Genomic DNA, 22,887 nt, shown 5'->3' on the forward strand with positions numbered 1-22,887 from the left:
GCAAGATGATTAGCTCATTTAAAGTCTAGTTTTTGTTATATGGGCCAGTATGTTTCAATTTCTGTATAAAAGCCAGCAGCTACAGTTCAACAGCAAGATTTCTCAAAACCAATTTTGGTTTGCTGTCAGTGCTGAGCAGAAGAGGTAGAAACAGCAGCAGCATCCTTAAGCTACAATACCAGAAGCAGCATTTGGCTGCTCAGGAGGTATTTACATACCATTTTGATGCAACTCCTTGCTATACCTTTATCTGGAACACTATTTCTGAACTAGAAGTGAAGAAATTGCCATTAACTACTACGATATGAATACTTCTCAAGACAACTGCCGCTTTTCTAATCTTGTCAAATGCACTTAGTGGGACATATTCTGAACACATATTTTAGAGATAAACCAGCTAGAACACAAATTTGCCTTGATGCCTTTTGCAGTTGCAAAAGGCAGAATTTGTTGTTAGAAGGTAAAAGTATAGCAAGCAGCTGTAAAATACTACAGTAAATAAAGTCCAAGTTGATCTTTCACACATTACACATTTTTCATAATTGCCTAGCTAGACAAAAGTAATGAAATGTGTGATATACTATAAATGTATATAATTAAAAGATCACAGACAATTGATATATAGGGTAAGTAGTTCACCATAAAAGTATTATCTGGGGGCCAGTTTCAGTTCTGTGTGGGAATAAGGAGATGCAGCTAGTCCATTAAGGAGGCTCTCAAACAACAACCTAAAGGGAAGTTTTAATTGTTTGGGTTTTTTTCTAGTATCTTACATGAAGCCAACCTCAGGTTTTGCTTGGCACTTTATATTTCAATTAAGAGAGAAAATGCCTAGCCAGAGTCCTGGACTCACTGGAACCAGAAAGAAAGGGGACAGTGGCCTCAAACCAGCTATAACTAAAAGGAATGAGTAGACATTACTACAGCACAAACTCTTCAAAACATGGTATCATTGCCATTGTGTTTACAAAGAGTTCTCTCAGTCAGACTAGCATTCTTTTCTGTGTTGTGGAGAAACAAAAATACTTTATACTTCTTTAGTTTTACAGTGTTGAATGTAATCATCCTTTAAACACACGAACTAAAAAAAATTCTTTTTTCTATCAAGGAATGTAAAAATGATTAAGGTAAATCATTAATCCTTGATTATGGGGGGATCTAAGTAGGGACTAGAGAGAAATTATTTTACATTTTCCTTGATCAGAGATATACAATCATGCTATAGAAGAAGGCAGCTATGATTGATTAGTCTGTTTATTAGGACTGCAAGTAGGCTAGATAAAAGGGAAATTAATTTATGCATGCATCAGATGAGCTAAATTTATTTAAACTGATTTAGGTTGATGATAAACACAATTCATGTTACAGACATTTTGAATGCTTGCTAAATCACACTGTAGCTCATGGAGCAACCAATACAAAAATGTTAACCATCTCAGATATAACAAAAATTGCAAACCCACTTTGTTCTTTTACAACAGAGATGTTGTTTGGGAGAGTGCCTTCCCTGTTCCCCCTGTATTTTCTGAGTAGGTACCATCCATACTAACCCAATCTCCTGAACCATTTATTAGGAGAAGATACAGCACTATACAACTCTGGGAAGTCGGATTATTCAAAGGGAATGGGCTCCACCCAAGTCAACCCAAAGACTGTTTTGAAACATACTGCACAAACGGTGGCACTGGTGTAAAACCAGGGGTGCTGCAGCCATTTGCCTCTGCTCCTTACCTGGAGTTTACTGTCCCTCACAGCTGAATCAGAGCAGAAGACTGACTGATCTCTCACTGCATTCTTTAAAGTTAGAACATCCTGGCCATTTTAACAGCCTTCAACAAGAGCTGCAAATGGACTTGGTACTGAAACAGTCAGGCACTCAAGGGCACTGCTCTTCCAGTTCAGGTGTGGGATCTGTAATACCTTAAATCACCTCAGCTTTTTTTTGTGGTGATCACTTACTCTCCAAATATGCCATTACAACAATTTAGTTACTAAGTCAGTGTAATCACATTTATGAAAAAAGTCAAGCTTGGGTCAAGGTCCTCTGTTACGAGGACAGCTGTGAACCTGTGATCTCCATGAGTAAGTTAAAACACACTATCAGTGAGGACATGCTTGCAATTCCATTTTGATTAATTATACCTAAAATATCTCTGGTTCACACCAAAAAATATATTAACTCTCACCACTATATTGAATAAACTTTTGAGAAAAAAAATGATCATTTTATTTCTTTCATTTACAGATTTCTTTCATTTACAGAGTGAAGATTAGACAGTAAAATACCATGTGAAAATGTTCACAGGCTGATTAAAGATAAAATTTCTTCTGAAATTAACTGATGTTAATCTGTATATTGAGCACAAATCTTTAGCATGTACTATCTATATAACAGTATGTTTATCCATAAATTATATTCATGTTCCATTAAATCAAAGCAGTGTTAGGAACAAGCTCATACAAAAACGTAAATAGAAATACAGATCCTATACCTCTCCATGGCTTAATTTAGAGAGAAACAACTTACTGAAAGAACAATTATATTACCTGTTCTGTTTCTGTGTGGGATGGCTGCATGAGACATTCAGATTATTTAGGAGTATGTTTAACTACACTGCCTTTAGTAATTCCATTTCTACACCATGATGTAAAAAAAATAATTCAGTACAAAATAAAAGCTTCAAGTGAACCAACCTTTAAAAAGCAGAAAACCCCATTCTTCTTCAGAGGAAAACTGTCCTAATTCTCTTTGGGAAGCAGCAGATTTACTGCACATACATAGTCCCTCATTACAGGCACGATGCAGAAGACACGGTGTCTCTGGAGTGTACTACACACACGGTACTACACTACAGGGTACATGTCCAAGGACATACCTGAGCTGAGCAGTTTTGGGCAAAGCAGAGCTCCATGCTCCCCTGCCCTGTGCCATGGTGTATGCTCATGAAGGTATGCACCTTTCACTTAATCTGGCACTGCAGGTGAACCAAATATATTATTAACAATTACAACCAAAACTGCTTTTCTCCACTCTGCATATCTATTACTAAGTACTTTCAAGTGACTGGTATGGTCAACGTGGCATCTTAAGGTGCTCTACAAATCAAACAGTCCAGTCCTAAAAGGTCTGAGTTATGCCTTAATCACCATCTTAATTTAAAAATCAAAGGATAAGGCTTTTTACCATCTCATTTTGCAATGTTAGCATCCTCTTTACTATCACTGAAAAACTTCCTTGAAGCCTTAGCTGTGCCAAAGAGAAAAGATTTTAAAAAATAAAGAGCAACAATCTTATTCCACTAGCAGCAATTAAAAACTGTACTGTGTAAAAGAAAGGCTCAAAACACGTATCTCAGAAGTTAGCCATGACTGAAACAGTTTCCTCATCTCTCCAGCCCCATGTAAAGGTGCAAAAGAGACAAGTTCATGTTCTAGCTAGATAGATACTTTTTTCTGACTTGGTTGATAGGCCAAAAAGTACTGATTAAGTAATATTTCATGAATAAAATCAGACTTCAGTTAACCATGATTCACCAAGTAACAAGAAAAGCATCAGGGAATATATAAATAAAGCCATGAAACAGCTGCAAATTTAAAGAATGTTCATGTTATTTTAAATATGTCTATTTTTAAAAATGTTATTACAACAGTTCACTATTTTTCAGTGAACAGAAAGTGTGCCATATGACTTTCAAGAATAACCACACTATGCATAGTAAATGCTGAGTAGTCAGAAGGAATAGTTCATGTGTATGCCCACAGGTACAATTTTAGAAATCAAAATCAATACAGAGCTTATTAACTAAACCCAAGAATTACAAAGGACACTGTTTAAAAGCAGATTGATTTTTCTAGTCCGTAAATCTAACTGACCAATAAAATTATTTGGTGGGATTAGGTGTCAACAACTGTCGTTAACATACAGAAAGCCTTTGTATTTTCTGTCTGTGCAGTATAATTTTAAAAAGTTCTAAATAAATTCAAATAAATCACTAAAAATCAGTAATTGTACAAAATCATAAAAGTTTTTAAGAAACAGTATGCATATATTATGGTACTTTTCAAACTCATGCAACTGCAAGTCAAATTTTTTCTCATAATTTCTTGTACTTTCCCTGAATAAAATGCAATGTTCTTCTCAACAAAACATTCTTCTCCATCACACCAAATGAATGCTTCTGAAAAAGTACTGTTCTGGAAATATTTTCTTTTAAAAATTATGACTGTTTTCTTATGTTAATCTGTGCTTTTGTGTTTTTACCAACAACAGTCACAACTTGCACTATCACATTTCATTTGTGACATTCTTGAACTGCACCTATTGCAAGCTTCTTGAACAACAGAAACCTGCTAATATGCTGATACGTTTGAAGGATCTTCCACTACATCCTATCCATCTCGGTCTTAAATTCAAAGCAACTAATTCATACAATAAACATCAAACTAGCAAATGGTGACCTGTTTCTTCCTAGGTATCATGTGCATATGCCTACTTTTTCTAACTGAACTTGCCCAACCTTTCATTTTTCGACATCTGATTTTGCCTCATCTCTCTGTTTCATCTTGCTTTTTACAAGGTTTTCTAGTCAAAATACTGTAATTCCCAATGCATTTATACAACATATCACACATGATCTCGATAAAGCCAACCTCTTGTCATTGTCAGCCCCATCACAGCAATAACAAACAATGATGACAATAAGAATGCATAGGACAAAATTAACATGACCAAATTTTGTTAAAACATATTTTGGTTAGTCTGCCTAGTGATTTTGGCCATGATTTTCAAAAGCCACAACTAAGTTGAGGAAATAAGTTTGGTGACTACCTATTGGAACGTACCTAAGTGATCTGACACTCATCATGTAAAATTTATTGGTCTAATTCAAGCAACTAAACTAGTAAAACATGACTGAAGAAATTTCTGTGTTCCATTCTCAGGAACAAAAGAAGATTCACTAAAAATTATTACTAACTTTGTAAAATCATAATGTTTTTCTCTGCTTTTGGGTTTCCTCTGACTGATTCAGATAAATGATCATTACAGATGTGCCTGAGCAGATGTGCATTGCTGCTCCTAACAAATCTCCAAAATCCAACAAGGAGTCTCTAAAACATTTAATGCCAGGAATCTATGACATTTTCCTGGAGCTTCTTTCTTCGAAAACTGACATTTTCTCCCTGCATTGTCCCCAGACTGGTCAGAGACATTCTCCTGCAGAGAGGAAAGTCTCAGTGATACTGTGAGAGGAAAAGTGCTAAAGCATGTACTCACTCCCTGTTACAAAATTTCTGGATAGTCAAGACCAGCTGTATGTTTCGGTAGGACGTGAAAGAGATCTTGGAGATCTGTCTGACCTTCAGAGTAACAGAAAACAAAAAGACTGATGATCAATAATTGGCTACATGTCTGGTGAGAAGTTGAGGTGTTCTGGCCTTCAGAAAAGCAGCTGGCACATGTGGCAAGAAGGAGCCCTATTAGGGGAATAAATTTCATCTCACCGACATGTTACTTTTTGGTTAAGGACAATCTAGGGCAGACAAAATCTTTGCATGTCTGGGAGGTGTTGGAGAAACAGATGCAATACAAACTCAACCCTACACACGGACACCTGAGCCAAGAGAAGAATCAGTGGCCAAGGAAACGGGCAAGAGAGGCTGTAAAGTCTTGTTTAGGAAACGTTTTGTATAGTTATCAGTGAAGAGAAACCAAGAGCTCACAAAATACATGGCACAGAAACAATTCAATACAAATGACAGTGAAATCTTATAACAAAAAGGAGTAGCTAATCTCCCACACATGTAAGTGCATAAGACCAGAGATACTACTTCTGTTCATAGCATTCATAGTACTGCAATAGTCAATACAGCTGTATAGTCCCTGCATTGCTTTCCCAAAAATGGCAAAGATCTTGTTCTTTCTCTATAATTCACCAAAAAAGGGGAAGAAGTCTGTACCTTCTTAAGATGTTAACCAGAATGCCCCACATGCTGCTATTAGCACAGAGAGGGACTTAGAAACTTGTGTGAAAAGAGCACAGCAGCAACTTGAAAAGGCTGCAGAGTACCAATGAATGTTACATAAACACAGAAACAGTCCCTGATGCATTGCAGGAGAATAAGATTGCTCAGGCCTAATGTTAGAGATGGGCAGTACTGTTGGTGGTGTCGGTACACTGGTAGGACTGATCTTACTGCTGATGCATTTTGGAGTAATTTTTTTTACCCTGGCAATTACTGAACACCAAAACCACTTAAAGAATTGCCCAGTGCTTCTTTGCATTGCTTCTTCAACCCGTAGCTTAAAAAGCAACCCTGATAAACGCAGACTTTCTGTCAAATATCTCTGTTCAAGAGAGTTGGACAAATGACAGCACTGGTGTACGTACAGGAACTGACTGCCTGGGTGGCTTGACCAGGGAAAAACCTGAAAGGCAGTTGGACAGGAAATGGTGCACTGGATGTGAGCTCTTATTGAGCAATTCCTTTTGGCTTACCTGGTCGTGAGACCCTTGAGCTGCTGAATGTTGCTCCTCGCAGGCTGCTGTCAAGAGTCTGGGGGTTTGAGTTACCATGGAGATCACCGCATCTGACAGCTGAGAGGGCTGCAATGAGAGAAAGGTACCTGTCAAGATGGTACGGTGTCCATCACCTCATGAAAACACAAGCATTTGACTCCTTTTGCTTTTGGCATTCACCAAAGTGCTAGCTTCCAAGTTAGGAGCTTTGACAGAACCTGAAGGGGAAAAAATCCAACACCCATCACAGAAAGATTTAGAGAGGCGAGGGGAAGCCCCAGTGACACACAGCACTCGAGCACTTTGCAAAGGTGTGCACTTTCTCAGGAATCTGGAAGAATCCTAATACACCCTGAGCTTGGCTTAACAATTTTCAGCATCTCTGGTCAGGTAAAACAAAAGCAAGCAATTCACCCTGAACCACTGCTGAGCACAGGACTGAAATGCCAGTGCGCTGCCTCTGAACAGTGGGATGCACACAAAAGTGCTTCCTCAAAAAGCTTCCAGTGGGAACTGATTGAGCACCACTTTGAGCAAGAAGAAACAAGCAGGTAAAAGAAATCACCTTCTTGAATGTTTTTTGGGGAAAGTCTAAAGGCAAGCATTTATGAAAATCAGACATGAAAGACAGCCTGACATTCTTCTGCAATAATAAACCCATTTGCACACTTTTCCATGCCTGCCATCGAGTGTGATGAGTAAAGCCTTATTTCTGACTTCCTCTGCCATTCGAGCACCACGTATCTTGACTAGCTTCCTACTCCTCTGTTTCAAGCCTTAAGTTTTATGCTCAATTTTTGTCTATGTAATCTAATAATTAAATGTTGTAAAGTGAAATGAGATATTCATTGGAGACTTTTAAAATTAATTATCCTCTTCCACACAAATGTCTGACAGCTTTTAAGACTACTGTCCTGGTTTTGTTGGGGATAGAGTTAATTTTTTTCCTGGTAGCTGGTACAGTGCTGTATTTTGGATTAAGTATGAGAATAATGTTAATAACACACTGATGTTTCAGTTGTTGCTGAGCAGTGCTTACCCTAGGTCAAGGACTTTTCAGTTTCTCATGTTCTGCTAGTGGGCAGGTGCACAAGAAGCCAAGAAGGAGCATGGCCAGGACAGCCATACCATAGAATGTCATGCCCAGTATAAAAACTGGGGGGAATTGGCTGGGAGGGTGCTGTTCACTCCTTGGGGAAGGACTGGGCATTGGTCAGCATGTGGTAAGCAATTGTATTGTGCATCACTTGTCCTTTTTGGGTTTTATTGCTCCCTTGTTTTGTTATCCCCCCTTTAATAATTATTGTCATTATTATTAGTGTTATATTTTACTTTATTTCAATTATTAAACTCTTCTTTATCTTAACACATGGGCTTTATCTTTTTCCAATTCTCCTCCCCATCCCACTGGGATGGCTAGGGGAAGTGCGTGGCTGTGTGATACTTATTTACCAGCTCAAGTTAAACCATGACAACTATACATTAAGTATCATTTTCTGATATAATCAATGTAATAAGTAACATATTTAAACACATAATCAGGAGAAGCTTTCACAAATCCAGTTCTAATTCTCAGTCTACAGTACTACATACAACATGTTCTCATTTAGTTTACTGTGAGGCAAGTACACCATCTAATCGACTACTACTCACTTCAGAAAGTTACATCTATTCTAATCAGAGGTGAATGACTACACAAGGGACAATAAATGCTATTTAAGCATCACAAAGTATTAACAAGACATAAGCTAGAAGTCCATAGTTTTTCTGCGTTCATTTACTGAGTGTATACAAATCTCCATCTGTGTGGCAACTTATCTAATTACCTATCTCATTCTCAGATGGCATTCTGAGATGATTGTTCTTATCTCTCCACCCCATCTTTTTTTTTAATTATGGATTGATAGAATCGTTTGGGTTTGAAGAGACGTTAAAGACCATCTAGTTCCAACCCCCTTGCCATGGGTAGGGACACCTCCTACTAGACCAGGCTGCTCAAAGCCCCATCCAACCTGGCACTGAACACTGACAGGGTTGGGGAATCCACAACTTGTCTCCCATCTCATTTTTCTGTGGAGAATATTATGTTTATTAAAAAAAACAAAACAAACCAAAAAACCCAAGAAGCATAATTGTGCGTAAATACAAAATCTAAAAATCCAAGCAACAATTAGAGGATTTTTCTGTTACAACTTCTCCATGTCTTATGGGGAAATTGCTAAGAGTATTATTATATTAAAATTATCTCTATTCAAAACTCTTGACATTATGCTATGCAACAGTATCTAACACATACTGATGCTGCTCTCATGCCAAGCACCAAGAAAATATCTGTACTGTAGGCTTCTGCAAGATTTATTGAGTTTAAAGGACACTGCAGAATACCAGATACTCATACTGTAGCACTGTAGATGGAAGAATGGTTATTGAAGAAATTCTATGAATACTTTCTATCATAATTATACTCATAAATTGGTTGGGTCATGTTTTCATTTGTTCTGTTTACAAATCTTACAAACTGGATCCCTGGAGGTTTTTATCCGTGACAGGATCACTTAAAGGCTATTCATCTTCCCATGCTGCTACAGAGCAGGCAGAAGGCATCAGTGGAGGCAGCACTGGTAACATAAGCTGGAAGAGCTAATCGAATCCTTTCCTAAGACCAGCCTTGGTTACCATGGTAGACAACTTTTTGCTAAAAAAGTTCATACTAGCTCTCTGCTGAAAAAGTGAAAAACAAAAGGAAAGAGACATCCTAGAGGAGAAAAGATACAATTTCTTTATTATTATTTTATTACTTATAAGTATCAGTGACATTGAAAAGTTATATAAATTTCCCTTATGACTAGGTGAGAGCATGTATAGATGACTGCAGTAACTGGTCATGCTAGCAGATGCCCCTACCCATAAGGTTTTACTCAACAACAAAAGAGTTTCTTCAAATCTGATTTCATACAGAATTAAGTACTAATATGAGCTCTGAAACAAACAGTATGCAAAGACAGAAAATGTTCTTTTAAACTTTCTTTGGTGATATTAGTATTGCAACCTATTCCTACTTAAAATAGGATAAGATCTTCACAATTTAGAAAGAAACTGGAAAAAAAACCCACCACCAGAAATCACAGAATACAGCTGCAAAGTGTTAATATAAAGTATCTGGAGAGTTCAGTTTGTATAGTTTATCACCAAAAAAAAAGAAGATGACCTAATTACAGCACCTAAGTATTTTCATTGGAAGAATATTCTAAGTACCAACTGGCTTGTTAATCTAGCAAAGGGCGTGCATAAAACAAATCAGCATCTGGAAGCTGACACCAAATTTAAGTGAGAAATAAAGTACATGCTTTTATCACCTGTGACTAACCATTAGTGCAGCTATCCAAAGGAGAATGCAGAGATTCTCCGTTCATTGATATCAAGCTTTAGTGGGACTTCTTTAGAAGATGAGTTTTTGTGAAAATACAAGATATCTTGCAGTCATATACAAGTTACTGGGTTTCACACAGATAGACAAAGATTCAGAGAACTATAGCTATCCTTCCAGAGACAGGTGGACTAAGTTCTGCTGTGAATAATATTCTGGCTTCCAATTTAGGAAGCTTATTCTTTCCTCCATGAGCTGAAAGGACTCAGTCACAGGAGCGTGGTAGCAGGAGCTCTCTTCACAAGGGTCACTCAGGGCATCAGTATGACCAAAGGCAGGCAGTACAAATTATGCTCTCTGCGCAGAGAGCAATAAATAACAGCACTTCATGCTATTAACTACTTGCCAGTCCCACCCCTATGGGCAGGTAAGCTTTCTGGGCAGAAAAACCTTCTTATAGAGGTGTTTCAGTGGGTTAGCCAAGTAGTTCTCCACCTCAGTTAAAACCCAGGAGCTGCTGTGGCCCTGCAGTGTGCTTCCAGCTCTCTCCCTGCAAGAAGCAGCAGCCTCACTCTGGGCACACAAGTAACGTTGGCTTCCTACAAAAGGGACAATGGGAGAAGAAACAGAAATAAAAACAAGAATGTTTTTATGTTACATTGAAGTGATCTCACAGTTAGCAACCTTAAAAAATTTCATCCTCTAAGGAAGGGATAAGGAAAGATATTAGAAGTGCTAATTTATCTGCAGTTGCTATATAATAGCTGTTGCTGTTCTATGCCTTGGGTTGGGCTAAGCTGCCAGGAAATGTAACCAAAAATAAAAGTTAAAAAAATTCGTTCATTTTTACTAATTGTAAATCTGGTACACATGGTTTGACTTTGGATTTGCACTATGTTTGAAAACACAAAAGACAACCAAACAATACAAACGTGTTCATTGATCTCTGTGCATCTCTCAGTTACTCCACTGGACACAACCTCTGTGAAGCAAAACCATGGGAACCCCTGACACGGACTCCCACGCAGGCAGTTGATGTATCAACTAACTTATCAACCACCCTTCTTACATAAGAAATGTCAATTTAACTGAATAACAGTAATGTTGCCTTTCACCCCTGTCCCCACAGCACCAGCCAGGATAGGGTAGAGCACAAGCACAGTGTCCACAGCACCATTTACACTAAGAAGTCAATAAAGTGACGTTTCTTAAAGGAGGGATGAATTTAGTGCTGTCCTTAGTAGGCCACAGATGAAATACTGCATTTATCCTCTGCTTCATATGTAGATTTAAGTACTATTTCTGCATAGTTTCAGCTAAATAATTTTATTTCTTTTTACTACACAACAGAGATGAGGAGAAACCAAACCAGTGTCATTACTCTTCTTAACTCTGTTTCACAATGAAAAAAACATTAAGTGGGTGACTATTTATTATCCCCCCTCCTTTCTGGCTTTTAGAGGCACTGGGAAGTTTAAATGCTAAACAGGCCATCTTCAACAAACACTAAATTACAAAAGCAGTTTCCAGAGATTTCACTATATCTCTGGGAAAGAAATGCAGGATACCTAGTGCACAACACGAATATTTAGCTTTCTTTCAAACTGATAAACAGGTTTAATATTTTCAAACTATCCCTGGGCGAGTATACTCGTAGTAAACCATGACTATACAGAAGATTATAACAGGACATCAATAATTATGCCACCCATCTGCAAAAATAACCTAAAATGTATTTTCTAAAGCAATTCCTAAAAAGTGTACAGATGAATGAAGAGAACATTCCAACATTTGCAAAACTTGTGCTGATGTGCTAGGGTTTTAGTTTCTTTATGGATTTATGTTAAATATAAATATAATCTCATCGGTATAACCACAGCTGTGGCTCCCCTGGGGCATGACCAGCAAGTGCTCTGTACATGGATCACAGATGCCATTGCAGTCACGTGGAGCAGAAATGACCACCACTTTCAGCATAACACAACACAACAAGCTGGGTTTCTCTACTGTGTTTCCACAGAGTACCTATGCACTGGAACTGCAAATTCTGTTCAGAAAAACCCACGCAATCCCTGAATATTAATGTATTTGCCCTAAGGTCTTATAGAGTAAATAAACACTATTTAATGGTTTGCTATGATAAAAAATTCCCTCTTTTGACAGTTATGTAGCTATCGTTCTCCCATAGCTGCTTCCTCTAAAGGAAGTTAAGAAAGGTTTTTTTATTTTAAATCTACTACAGATAAATGCTCAGATTTGATGAAGGAAACGAAGTCATAAATCAGTCAAAAATCAGAAAATCAACTTTGAAATAAATCTTCATTATAGTACTAGTGCAAAAAGTTTCCACATGGTAAAATCTAAGTCAAAGCAACAAAAATACCCTCAGAAATAACCCATCTCTTCCCACAAAAACTTAAAATACTTAGACTTGAAAGCCTCTCCCCAGAATACATCAGTCTTTCAGGTGCAGCTCACAGAGCCTGGGCTGTCACTTTGAAGCAAGTGTCTCCAGGGAAAACCAAACTGCAAGTGGAAACACTTCTCAAGTTTCATTTAACTACCTCTGTCAAAGCTAGTGGACATCATGAAATTAAGAATTTCAGAAGCACGGTCTCATTAATTTGGCTATATTCTGCTACCCCTTTTACGCAGGCTTCTTCAGAGATAAATTAACTCTCAGCAGCCCAAACAATGACTCAGTACAACCAGTCTTAGAGCCAGACTGGAAGACACAGTTACAACATCAACTCTCCAAATCATTTACTAATGTCAGCACTTTGCCTGCATGGGTGCTTCAACAGCTTTAGCTTTTTTCTGCTTCAGCTGTGTATCTGACTGTAGTAGATATTCCCTCTACATGTGTAATAGTTTCAGAGACAGGAGATACATGAGTTATCTACCATTATTTGATAGGCCTGAACTTTCAGTGGTAATAATGCATTTATGAAAAGTTTAGCTGTCAGTAACCAAAGCAGGTACCAAGACTGCAAATGCTTAGTACTATAAGAGGATTTCCTCAGTACCCCTATGGATTCATGGGTGCTGTGGCCTACAACACATCATTTCTAAAAATTTTTTATCACGAAGACTTACATATATCAAATAGCACAGCATTTATTTTACCAATTCTCAGGCAAACCAAATGCCATTTTTCTAATTAACAAGTCCATATTTAAAAACAAAAAAACCCCCACACCCGAACTTCTCTCTTGACAGTAACTGATGAGATTTCTGCTGAACTTTATAAAACATGAAACAAATCCCATAGCACATCTAGGACTGTTGTGATGGAAACATAAAAAAGGAGTTTAATTATTAATTCTGTGATACTGCAGGTAGGTGGGAAAAAATTATCCCCTTCAGAAGCATTGAAGTGTAATCCTTTCATTTGTCTATTTAGCTGTACCTCAGGCAAAAGCATAGAAGAAGAAACAGAAAAGAAGAAATGCAGCCTCGTCTGCACTGCCCTAACAGTCACCATTACCTGATTCAATAGTGAGTCCAAGATTAAAAAGAAAACCACACAATTTCACTTAATTAATGTAATTTTTGCCCCGAGTAGATCTGTCATTCTAACCTAAGAAATGAACTTTCAAGTCTTTGGCCCCCAGTTGTGCAAATACTGCGCTGCTTTCAGCATGCACGTCTTGGAGGTACCCAACTGCAGAGCAGCGCGTGAAAGGATTTGCTGTTTCCCATATTTGAATGATGCAAAGTCTGTAGAGTTTTCTCAATGTGCACCAGTAATGTGAATTGCAGCCCACAGCAAAGAGACAGAGTCAGTATCATTTTCTTAAACAAGGTTTAATATGTCTTGCCAATATCATCAGCTTTGGTTTGGACAAGCTGTAATTTCCAAGAGATTTTGAAGGTGGGGTACGACAGGCACTGTGGTAATAGACTCTTGATGTTGTGGAGGCATCAATACTCGCTGCAAGGTCAGGCTTTAGGAGAAATTACTACAATCAACTTAGGAGGAACAGAGATGGTAGGCACTGTGGACATGTCACATGGGATTTGGGCAGCAGTTTGTCCCCAAAGGACCTTTTGAAACTTTGGGTGGAACTTCAGCTACACATCGTTGAAACAAAATGAATATATAAATACACAGTCATTAATATATTTAAGTCACATTTTCCCCTTACATTACAGCAATTGTATGAAATGCTCTAGGCTAGAATCTGCTGAATCAGGAAATGGATCAGAAGCTAACTAAAATGCCTTTCTAGTTATTGATTCCTGATCTCTGTTTCCTGTCAACTTCCTAGAATCCATCCAACGCAAGCACGAAAGGGTAATGAGTTTCTGAACGCACGCTCTAATAGTGCACACTGCATCAAAGCTTTCAGTAATTGCCTGGATGCTGCTTCCCAGCAGCACTAAACAACTTAAATATAATTATCTGGAAGCCCTATGGGCTGCATTTCCCCACTGGAACACCTCTTACACTAATCCATTTATCAGGTTGACAGATGACTGAATCACTGGCACTATGGACCCATTCTCCTAATAATATTTCTCAGGTCCACATTTTGGTTTGTGCTTTATCAGGTACATTTCTGCAAAGGAAAAAAGTGTATTAAGAGTGGGGAGAGAACCAGACATGTAACACATTAATCTCTTCCCAGTATTGAACAATGTCATTTGTTTGATTAGCCCACTAAGTATAAAATGCTGGAGCTATCAGGCAGAAAATGGAAATGAAATGTACGCATTATGGAACTGTATGATGGTAAAATTAGTAGGGAAACACACAAACACAGAGAACTTCTTTAAGTTTTCCAGCCATACAAAAGTTGAGAGAAGTTTGCATTAGAGGACAATTTTTAGGGCATCCTTCCTGAAGATGGCTGGCTACAGCTGTCGAGCTAAAATTTCTCCATACTATTTACTTCTTGTACATCTTCCTGAACAATGGGTAACAAAAGAAATTTTAAAGCTGTCTGAATTATATTCAAATAGACTTGAACCAAACATCATGCTGCCACAGAACTATGCACTTTGCAAGCTGCTAGAGAATTCTCATAAAAGTACCAAAAAATTTATCTTATTTCTTAGACAGAATTTTCTAATGTTGTAACAAAAACCACTTTATCGCTGTGACTTTTATTTCCAGACAGGTTCCAATAAGTGGACCTCTGCAGAGTCTGAAATTCTGGGGACTGCAGGCAACGTCTTCCGAAATGTGCAATGCTGTGAAAATGAAGTAAATGTAAAAATGCTAAATTCTCATCAAATTATTTTTTAATGATGAAAATAATTACTCTAGGATGTTATACTCTTATGCTTCCTTTCTAACAAGCTGTGGGATAGGAAACAAAAAAGGACAAAGCTGGTAGTAACCAGTAGGAAGATGTAGAAAAAGATGGGTTTTAAAAAAGTGCCCTTCTTCTAGACCCATTGTACTGCAGTCAATAATATATATTCTGGCTTGGAATCACAGGACCCAGCTAGAGTGGTAGCATTGCTTCATCTGCTTATTTCCTCCAAATGTTCTCATCATGGACACAGAAAAGCTCAATGTTCCAAAACAATAAAACAAGAAGGACGGACTCCTTGTACTTCTACATGAGCCTAACCAGTAGCTTGCCAACAGTCAACATCCATAAACCCTCTCAAAAATAGAACTACAAATTAAAGTTAACCCATGGCCTCGTCCTTTTACCTGGAAAGGTGGCCATCAGTATGAATTCAAAGCATGAATACAAAAGCTATATTTGAACATTCAACAATGAAATATATAATTAAAACATATTCAAGTGATCTAAACTGATTTAGCTTGTGAATCAAGCAGCAGCAGTAAGATGAGGTACAGTCAGTACTTCTCGGGAGCAGCACTAACCATCCATCTCAGAATAGGGTCAAAAAATAGCAGCTACTTGGACATTACCAGATTTCATTTTCAAAAATGCAATCACAGGTCTTTCCACTGCCTGCTAAAGTACCGAGCAGGTTATTAAAAACTGAGCTGCTCGAGATTTCTTCATGTGCACCCCGGAGCAGAAATCTCAGTTTCACTTGCACTCTCCACCCACTCCTTCCCTCCAGCCTGAAACTGGAAAACTCATCCCAGAGACACTGACACTTGCACATCAGCGAGCCAACTTCCCTGTCGTTCAAAGACAGCCTCTTCCTTCCCAGTCTCATCTCCTCTGTTTAGCGTATTCTCTACTCCCACAAACAGGCAGAGAGTATCCTGAGCAAGGGCTGCCCTGAACCATACGAACCTTAACACTTGTCAGTCATCCTTTCACATGAAATGCAGAATTTCACACTCCTGTTAACACAGACTCCTTTGAAAGGCAGTGGTACTGAGCAGAGCAAATGTCAGATCTAATCAAAAGAACATTCTGAAGTAAAAAAGCCAAAAAAAAAATCTTCTCCTGTTTTTAGCCATTTTTAATAAAACAGATCAAGGTTTTTATTGAATTTCCTAAGTAAGAAACCATCTCTGCCAAGCAAAAAATGTAACACTGCCTTCATTTGTATGCTTTAAGAAGAAGCTTGCTATATTGCTGGTGAAGCTGAATTTGCTGGGTATTAATTCTGAGACAATTTTTTAATTCTTGAGGTAAATGGTATCTCTTTAAAGCACTTCCAAAATTATTCTTCCCTTTAAATCAGAGGCAAATTTACAGCAGCTTATAGTTAAATAGTTGCACTGAATTCTGACTTTTTTTTAATAGAAGCAGAAAAAAAGAGTTTGAGGAGAAGAGAGGAATCATCTAAGATAAAACTTACAGCTGGAGTCATAGTCCACTAACTTTCATGTTTTGTATGGAAGAAGTGTACACCTGGAAGGACATGGCAGGCTAAGCAGTCAGATACACCAAAAATGCAGAGGGTTTTATGAGTGCAAATAAATGTCTGTTCTAAAAAGCATGGCAGAAGTGACCTAATACATTTATCGACAAACAGAACATTCATTTGTATCATCCATCTGAAAATCAGATTTTTATATTCAGTAAGTATTATCTTCAGCATTACAAATTTTCTTGCAAGACAACTTCTATGCAGTTTCCATCTTTGGACTCCTGACTGGACCAAGCCCAGAACAGCTGGGACTAACCCCAAAGCTGGCCCTGCTTTGAGCTGGGTGTTGGACTACAGACCTCCTGAAGTCCCTTCCAATCTGAATTATCATATGATGCTACAACAATCATCTCTCCATACTAAAACTAAATATGCTTCTTGCGCTATTTACATAGAAAATAAGGAGCTTAATAAAAAACAGCAGAGCACAAACTTACATGCTGAATCCAGACAGATCCAAGGTCTTAAAAGCATCAAACGTGAGGCATTCTTCCTGATCATATAAAGCTTATGCTGGTTAAGCAACTGTAACAAAGCTAAGACTGATAACTAAAGATACAGAATGCTTTTGTTATACTGCAGATTACCTCTCAACATTACCTTTTCCTTTTACCTAAATCATTGTAGAGATTAGGAGTAAAAACTATTTATATTAAATTAAATTAAATTACAGTTTAACTTTCTGAATTTTAATCTTCCCCCAATTAAAATGCATGACAGATCAATAGGTTATACTGTCTGGATATGAAAAATGCAGCTGAGAATACTGGCTAGAGAAATACACTAAATGAAAAAAAGAACAGGAGCATGAATTAATCTGCAGTAAACAGGGTTGTGAAAAACCTGAGCATTTAAAAAACACACAGACAAAATAACCCTCCAACAAACATCCCACAGACTTGGTGGTAAAGAGCATCAATCTGGGGCCTTCTTGGTTTGAGGAACCCAGTCCTCTGAGTCGTCCAGGAACCTACGTAATTTTAACACATTTGAACTTTTTAATAAAATATTGTAAGAGTCACCATTAGAAGTAAAATTTCAGGAAAAAAATCTTCAAAATTACCATCTGCATGTTACAAGAAATAACTTTTCTAGATTTTGGTCCTGTTGATTCGTTAATCTGATTAAACTGATGACTGATATTAGCTGTCTCATTATCATATGCCCTAATAGGACTACATGGGTATCCATGCCTCTACACTGAGACAAAATTCACCTCCTATGATAGCATATATGAGAATATTGACTAGTATACACAAGAAAAGTTTGTGTGATGAGATTAGGATAAATTCCTTTAATGAATTTCAGTAAAGTATTATCTCTCAATATAGATGATGTTCTATGGTTTAATGCAATTCTGATACCATAAATGGTATGATCTAGCCATCTTTGGTTTCTTTTATTTCAATTTTCTATCTACCTTCAGAGGTATTTCAGTTACTAAAGATGACAGATTTTTAATGATTCTCTAGACTGTACTTCATTGAAGGGACACACAGAAAGAGTACTCAAGATCTCAGTATCAGTAAATGGTTATCCAATGATTCAGTCAATACATGGTTTATAGTCCCTATTTCATGGTATGTTCAAACATAGTAAGGTTCACCAAGCATGTTAAAAAGCCATTAGCAAAAAGAATCTGAATTGAGTGTCAAAACTCTAATTAAAAAACAACCAAAATAAAAAACCAAATCACTCAACAAACCAAATGCAAAACCACACCAAATTTTGAAAATTCGACTAATTAGTTAAACTTGTTGCAGAGGGAGAAGGACTTTTGAAATGCAGAAAACCACAAAGTTAACTCGCCTTCCTTTTTCCTGAAGCTTCCTCAGGCTTGCTAGTCCAGCATGAAAGCCCAAAGATGCTGATTATGTTGCTGCAAACATAATTTCTTGAAACCTTGCAAGGACCTTGCAAGGAGCTTAAGAGTGGAAAGGGAAAAAGCATCTATTACTTCCAACACTGTGAAGTGTCTCACGTTGTTTAATGCTTCCCTGTGCATTAATTTTATTAAATAAATTCTTCTAGGTCTCTTCAATAAATAGTAGTTCTCATTTTTGAAATGCTAAAGTAATAATTCAGAACATCTGGAAGTCATACAGATCATGACAATAATTCAAATTACAATGTAGACTGCTTCAATTTGTATATATATATATATATATATATATATATATATATATATGCCCTAATCTAACACTACACTGCACCTTCATTTACAACTTACAGCATTGAATTTCATGTAGTCAGTATGTGATGCTACTTTTAGGTAGCATTAAAAGGTGATTTTTCCCAGGGTCGCAGAAGTGCAATTACAATTGACTTCAAAATGAAAAGGAAGTGGCCTGCAGTTCCAGAAACCTGTCAGTCTTTTCATCTTGGAAGCTAAACTCTTCTTCTGCAAATTGACAAAACTATGAAAAGTGAGAGCAAGCATTAGCACAGAAAGATATTTGCTTTAATTCTGCTGCATTAAATGAAACAAAACCTTTTTATTTCATGACAGAACATGCCACTTAACTTTGATTCTAACTTAAGTATATGTATATGGATGGTGATGCCTAAGGCTGGGTATGAATATGCAGCCTTCATTATAATGAGTGGTTTTCTTGTACTACATTAGCAGGAAAGGAAGGACCTAATAGCAAAAGACTCACTGAAATCAAAGAACTACAGAAACAAAAAAAGGATCATTAAGAGTCTTTTTGCATCTCAGTTTACAGATTTTGTTTACATTTAAGTGTTTTATTGAGATGCAAGGTGTTAAGTCATTTTTGGCCCTGGCCTTTGAAATTATTCAGGAAAATTTTGAGGCATAGGGTAGGAGACTTAGAAGCTTGGCTTAGAAAATTTGGAGAACAAGTATTAAAAAGTTCATTTTCATCATGGTAGCCGTAAGTCTAGCTATATACCCCATTCTATCCACTGTAGTGTGCAATTTCAGGTTGTCATCAAGCTTCTTGTTCTGAGTGAAGCTTCACTGGTGTAGCCTCATTCCCTTGTTTCTCATAATCACTCTTCCCTTACATTCCTGCTGAACACTGCTGCCCCTAAGTATCTCAGGAATAATTGCTCATATCAAAATGAGTCTTAAAGAGTTCAGAAAGTTGGTGTTAAAAAGTGTTTAAACTAAGCTATATTATAGTGAACAGATTAGGTTAGCGAGTGACTACATGATCAACTAAGTCTCATGGGAGCAATACTGAACAGTTGTGGACAGTGGAGGACAGGAACCTATTCAGCCAGTCCAGCTGCTGCCAGAATAAAATATGAAATGCCTTGGTTCTTAGGTTTCATTCCTGTCTTTTCTTTTCCCAGTATCCAGGATCCTAAAATTTTTACTCTTGATTCAGACTGTCAGATTTCCTCAAAACTATTACCCCTCCAGCAGTACCCGTGTTCAGACTTGTGAGGCACATCCATAGGGTAGCTGAAAAACCCCACCCAAATTAAATGTGCCCCACCACCCTCCCCACAACATCACCTCAGTAAAACAGCAATGAGTTTAAATACAGTCATCTCGGCGTCCTCAATTCACCTTGTTATTGCACCTCCAGTTGCTGCAGCACAGATGGGATGCAACATCTCCCACTGTTTGGGGACTGCCCCTAAAGGTGAGCCATATGTTTTGAAATACCCAGAAACAGCAGGATTAGATAAGGAAATCTCTGCAGCCTTAAGGCAGAGTTGCTTTGATTTCACTGCTTTATGTCCTGCCTCCTCCCCCAGCCCTTTTTTTTTTTTTTTGAGAGCTTTTGTAATTTAATTTATCCGGGTTAAGCCTACAGAAAAAAAATCCAAACAAATACTGTGTTTGGGCGCGCGTTGTGTGTGTGAGATGCCTAGGAAATCTCCTGTGTTATCTGTGTAACATTTTACCTTCCACTAGACAAATATATTTTTAAACAGTGTGGAATCAAAACAACATTCTCAGCATTCAAGACATTCTGTCATCACTGCCCATTTGTTGCCCTCTGGGTTTCTCTCAGCTGGCAAATTTCCCATTTAAGGAGTTATCAGATTCATCTGCTTAGACAAGGCTGCAAAATAGAATGAAAAGCTGGATTATTCTAGAGAACTCATATTTTTCTTTCAGGGCAGAAAATCCAGTGCATGAGAGCTGAACATTAACAGCAAATGGAACCAATCTCTCAGAGTTCACAATTCTACCTCGCTATAGTCTGTGAAATCTAATTTGGATTAAGATGCCACAGCATTTATTTTACATTCATACTTTATTTCTTTAAATATGTTTAGTGCCACATATTATGTTAACCTGTTTTGAAGCCTTAAATATTATGTTCATATATGAAATTTATTTTTAAACTGTAGTTCTAGTAAGCCTCTAGTGCATCCTGCTGCTTCTACACAATTTATCATAAAGAATTACCAATTGCTTTGTTACCATTTTCCCTACAGCACATTTTTTGCAGAGTGAAAGTGTTAAAAAAAGGGGGAAAAATAGAAAAAAAGAATTAATCACCAGTTTTCCACAGCAAGATGGCTCGAGATTTACTTAAGTGATGGAGTAGCTTTCATGACAGAGGCTGTACTGCAAAACCATGTTCGTGTTTCTGGGCCCGCTGGCTGCAGTGCTAAGATTTCTGTAGGGATATGTCACGGTTCCTAGTACACTAAAACTCCACACAAGCCTTTTGTATCAAAGTGTAGAACACTAGTTTCTCCCCCTAGGTAGAAAGAAAACTGTGGTAAGGTCTGGAGAAACATCTCAACAGCAACCTTCCTTACTGAGCAGACAAAGAAGGTTTCGTTCTCTTGCCACAAATGAGTGAACTAACAAAAATTCCATCAAATTCAGGAAAGGGTTTCATGTGCATGTGTATGTGCACTGAGTTAAGCAGAAGATGAACACAAGAGAAATGTTAAGTGATTTTAAAGTGATTAACATAACAGCAAACTCATTACTGAGCCAGACCTACTTTATGGAGACTACTGCCTTCCAGTATTGAAACTAAACCATTATCTTATGATGTTCACTGAAGTAAAAGTCTATTTCAAGGTGTTATATTATTTTAGCACGGTGATTAATCAATTTCTTTTTAGAGCATCCTCTGAGAGCTTAAAAATTCATGATTCACTTTATTAGCATTCTCTACAGCTTTCCATATTCTTTGAGCGCTATGATTAAATTCATCTGTGGTTGCTAATGTTCGCAATATGGAAAACGAAGTATGAAAGTCACCATTCCACATACACCCGTTGATGTCCTTAAAACCCACCGTGAGTTCCAAACAAAGAGGATTGCATGTGACAAATCCTTTCTTTTTATTCTCACAAGCTAGCCTGAATACACTGTTTGTGCAAAAGGCAGACAGGATGGACTTGTGAAGGAATAATGCAAATGGAACAAATAAAATAGTGCATTATATATGTCACATTTTAAGGCTGGAAATTAGTTCCATAAAGTGATTTTCATCACTAAATTGAAAGATTTTCTACTAGGTTTGAAGGGTCTCAACACTGCTGTATTTATTTAGACTGCATGTTCTAGTAGTCCAGGCTTGTCATCAAAAGATAATAAGAACTACACTTTGCCATTCTGGGCATAAAGTATTAAAAATTTATCAAAGAAATCAAAGCACCTTTCTAGTAAGATTGAATCCATCATCCCTAGAAAATGCCCATACAGACCTACAAAGACATTTTAGGTTTACTGAATGTAGCAAGATATAATAGCGTACAGTCTCATTAAAGAGCCAACAGATAAATACTGAGCCATCCAAAATGACAGTTCTTTCTAAAACCTGGTGTCATGCACACAGTAATAGTAGGATATTCTATAACATAATAAAAACTGATATGAGCAGAGCAATGTATAGAGGTATTTATCATTAAGTAATACTATTATAAGGCTCTAGCAACATAAACCATGGTTGATCCCCGAGTAATTTCTCTATTGTGTGCATTGCAATATATAATCTGGAAGAATGAAGTTCTTCATTACACAGAAGTTAAATGATCTTCTTTTTTCTCCTGTATTTCTTTTTGTGAGCTGCTGAGCTATTCAAAACTATGTAACTAAAGGGTGTTTTCACAAGGAAAGAGTATCTTTGTTCCAAAGGAGGCACTGGGGTAACTTTTCAGAAATATCACATTAAAAATAAACCACCATAAAAATTGCATTGTATTAACTCTGTGACTCTAAAAATGCACTTCAGACTG

General features: G+C 37.4%; 1 protein-coding gene across 6 annotated transcripts in view; it reads right to left on the reverse strand.

Annotated features, from left to right (window-relative positions):
* Positions 1-22,887, reverse strand: part of TBL1X (transducin beta like 1 X-linked) — a 197,626-nt gene that overhangs the window by 82,505 nt on the left and 92,234 nt on the right. For 5 of the 6 annotated variants that reach the window (XM_051794958.1, XM_051794961.1, XM_051794956.1 and 2 more), the window contains one exon: positions 6,498-6,605. The gene's annotated coding sequence lies outside the window, so the exon portion shown is untranslated. Of the gene's footprint in view, positions 1-6,497; positions 6,606-10,380; positions 10,485-22,887 lie in introns of all 6 variants that reach the window. The other variant, XM_051794960.1, reaches the window with a different exon arrangement.

Source organism: Manacus candei, unplaced genomic scaffold, assembly GCF_025592945.1.
Source record: "Manacus candei isolate 608988 ecotype Guabito, Panama unplaced genomic scaffold, ASM2559294v1 h1tg000041l, whole genome shotgun sequence".
NCBI classification, from domain to species: domain Eukaryota; kingdom Metazoa; phylum Chordata; class Aves; order Passeriformes; family Pipridae; genus Manacus; species Manacus candei.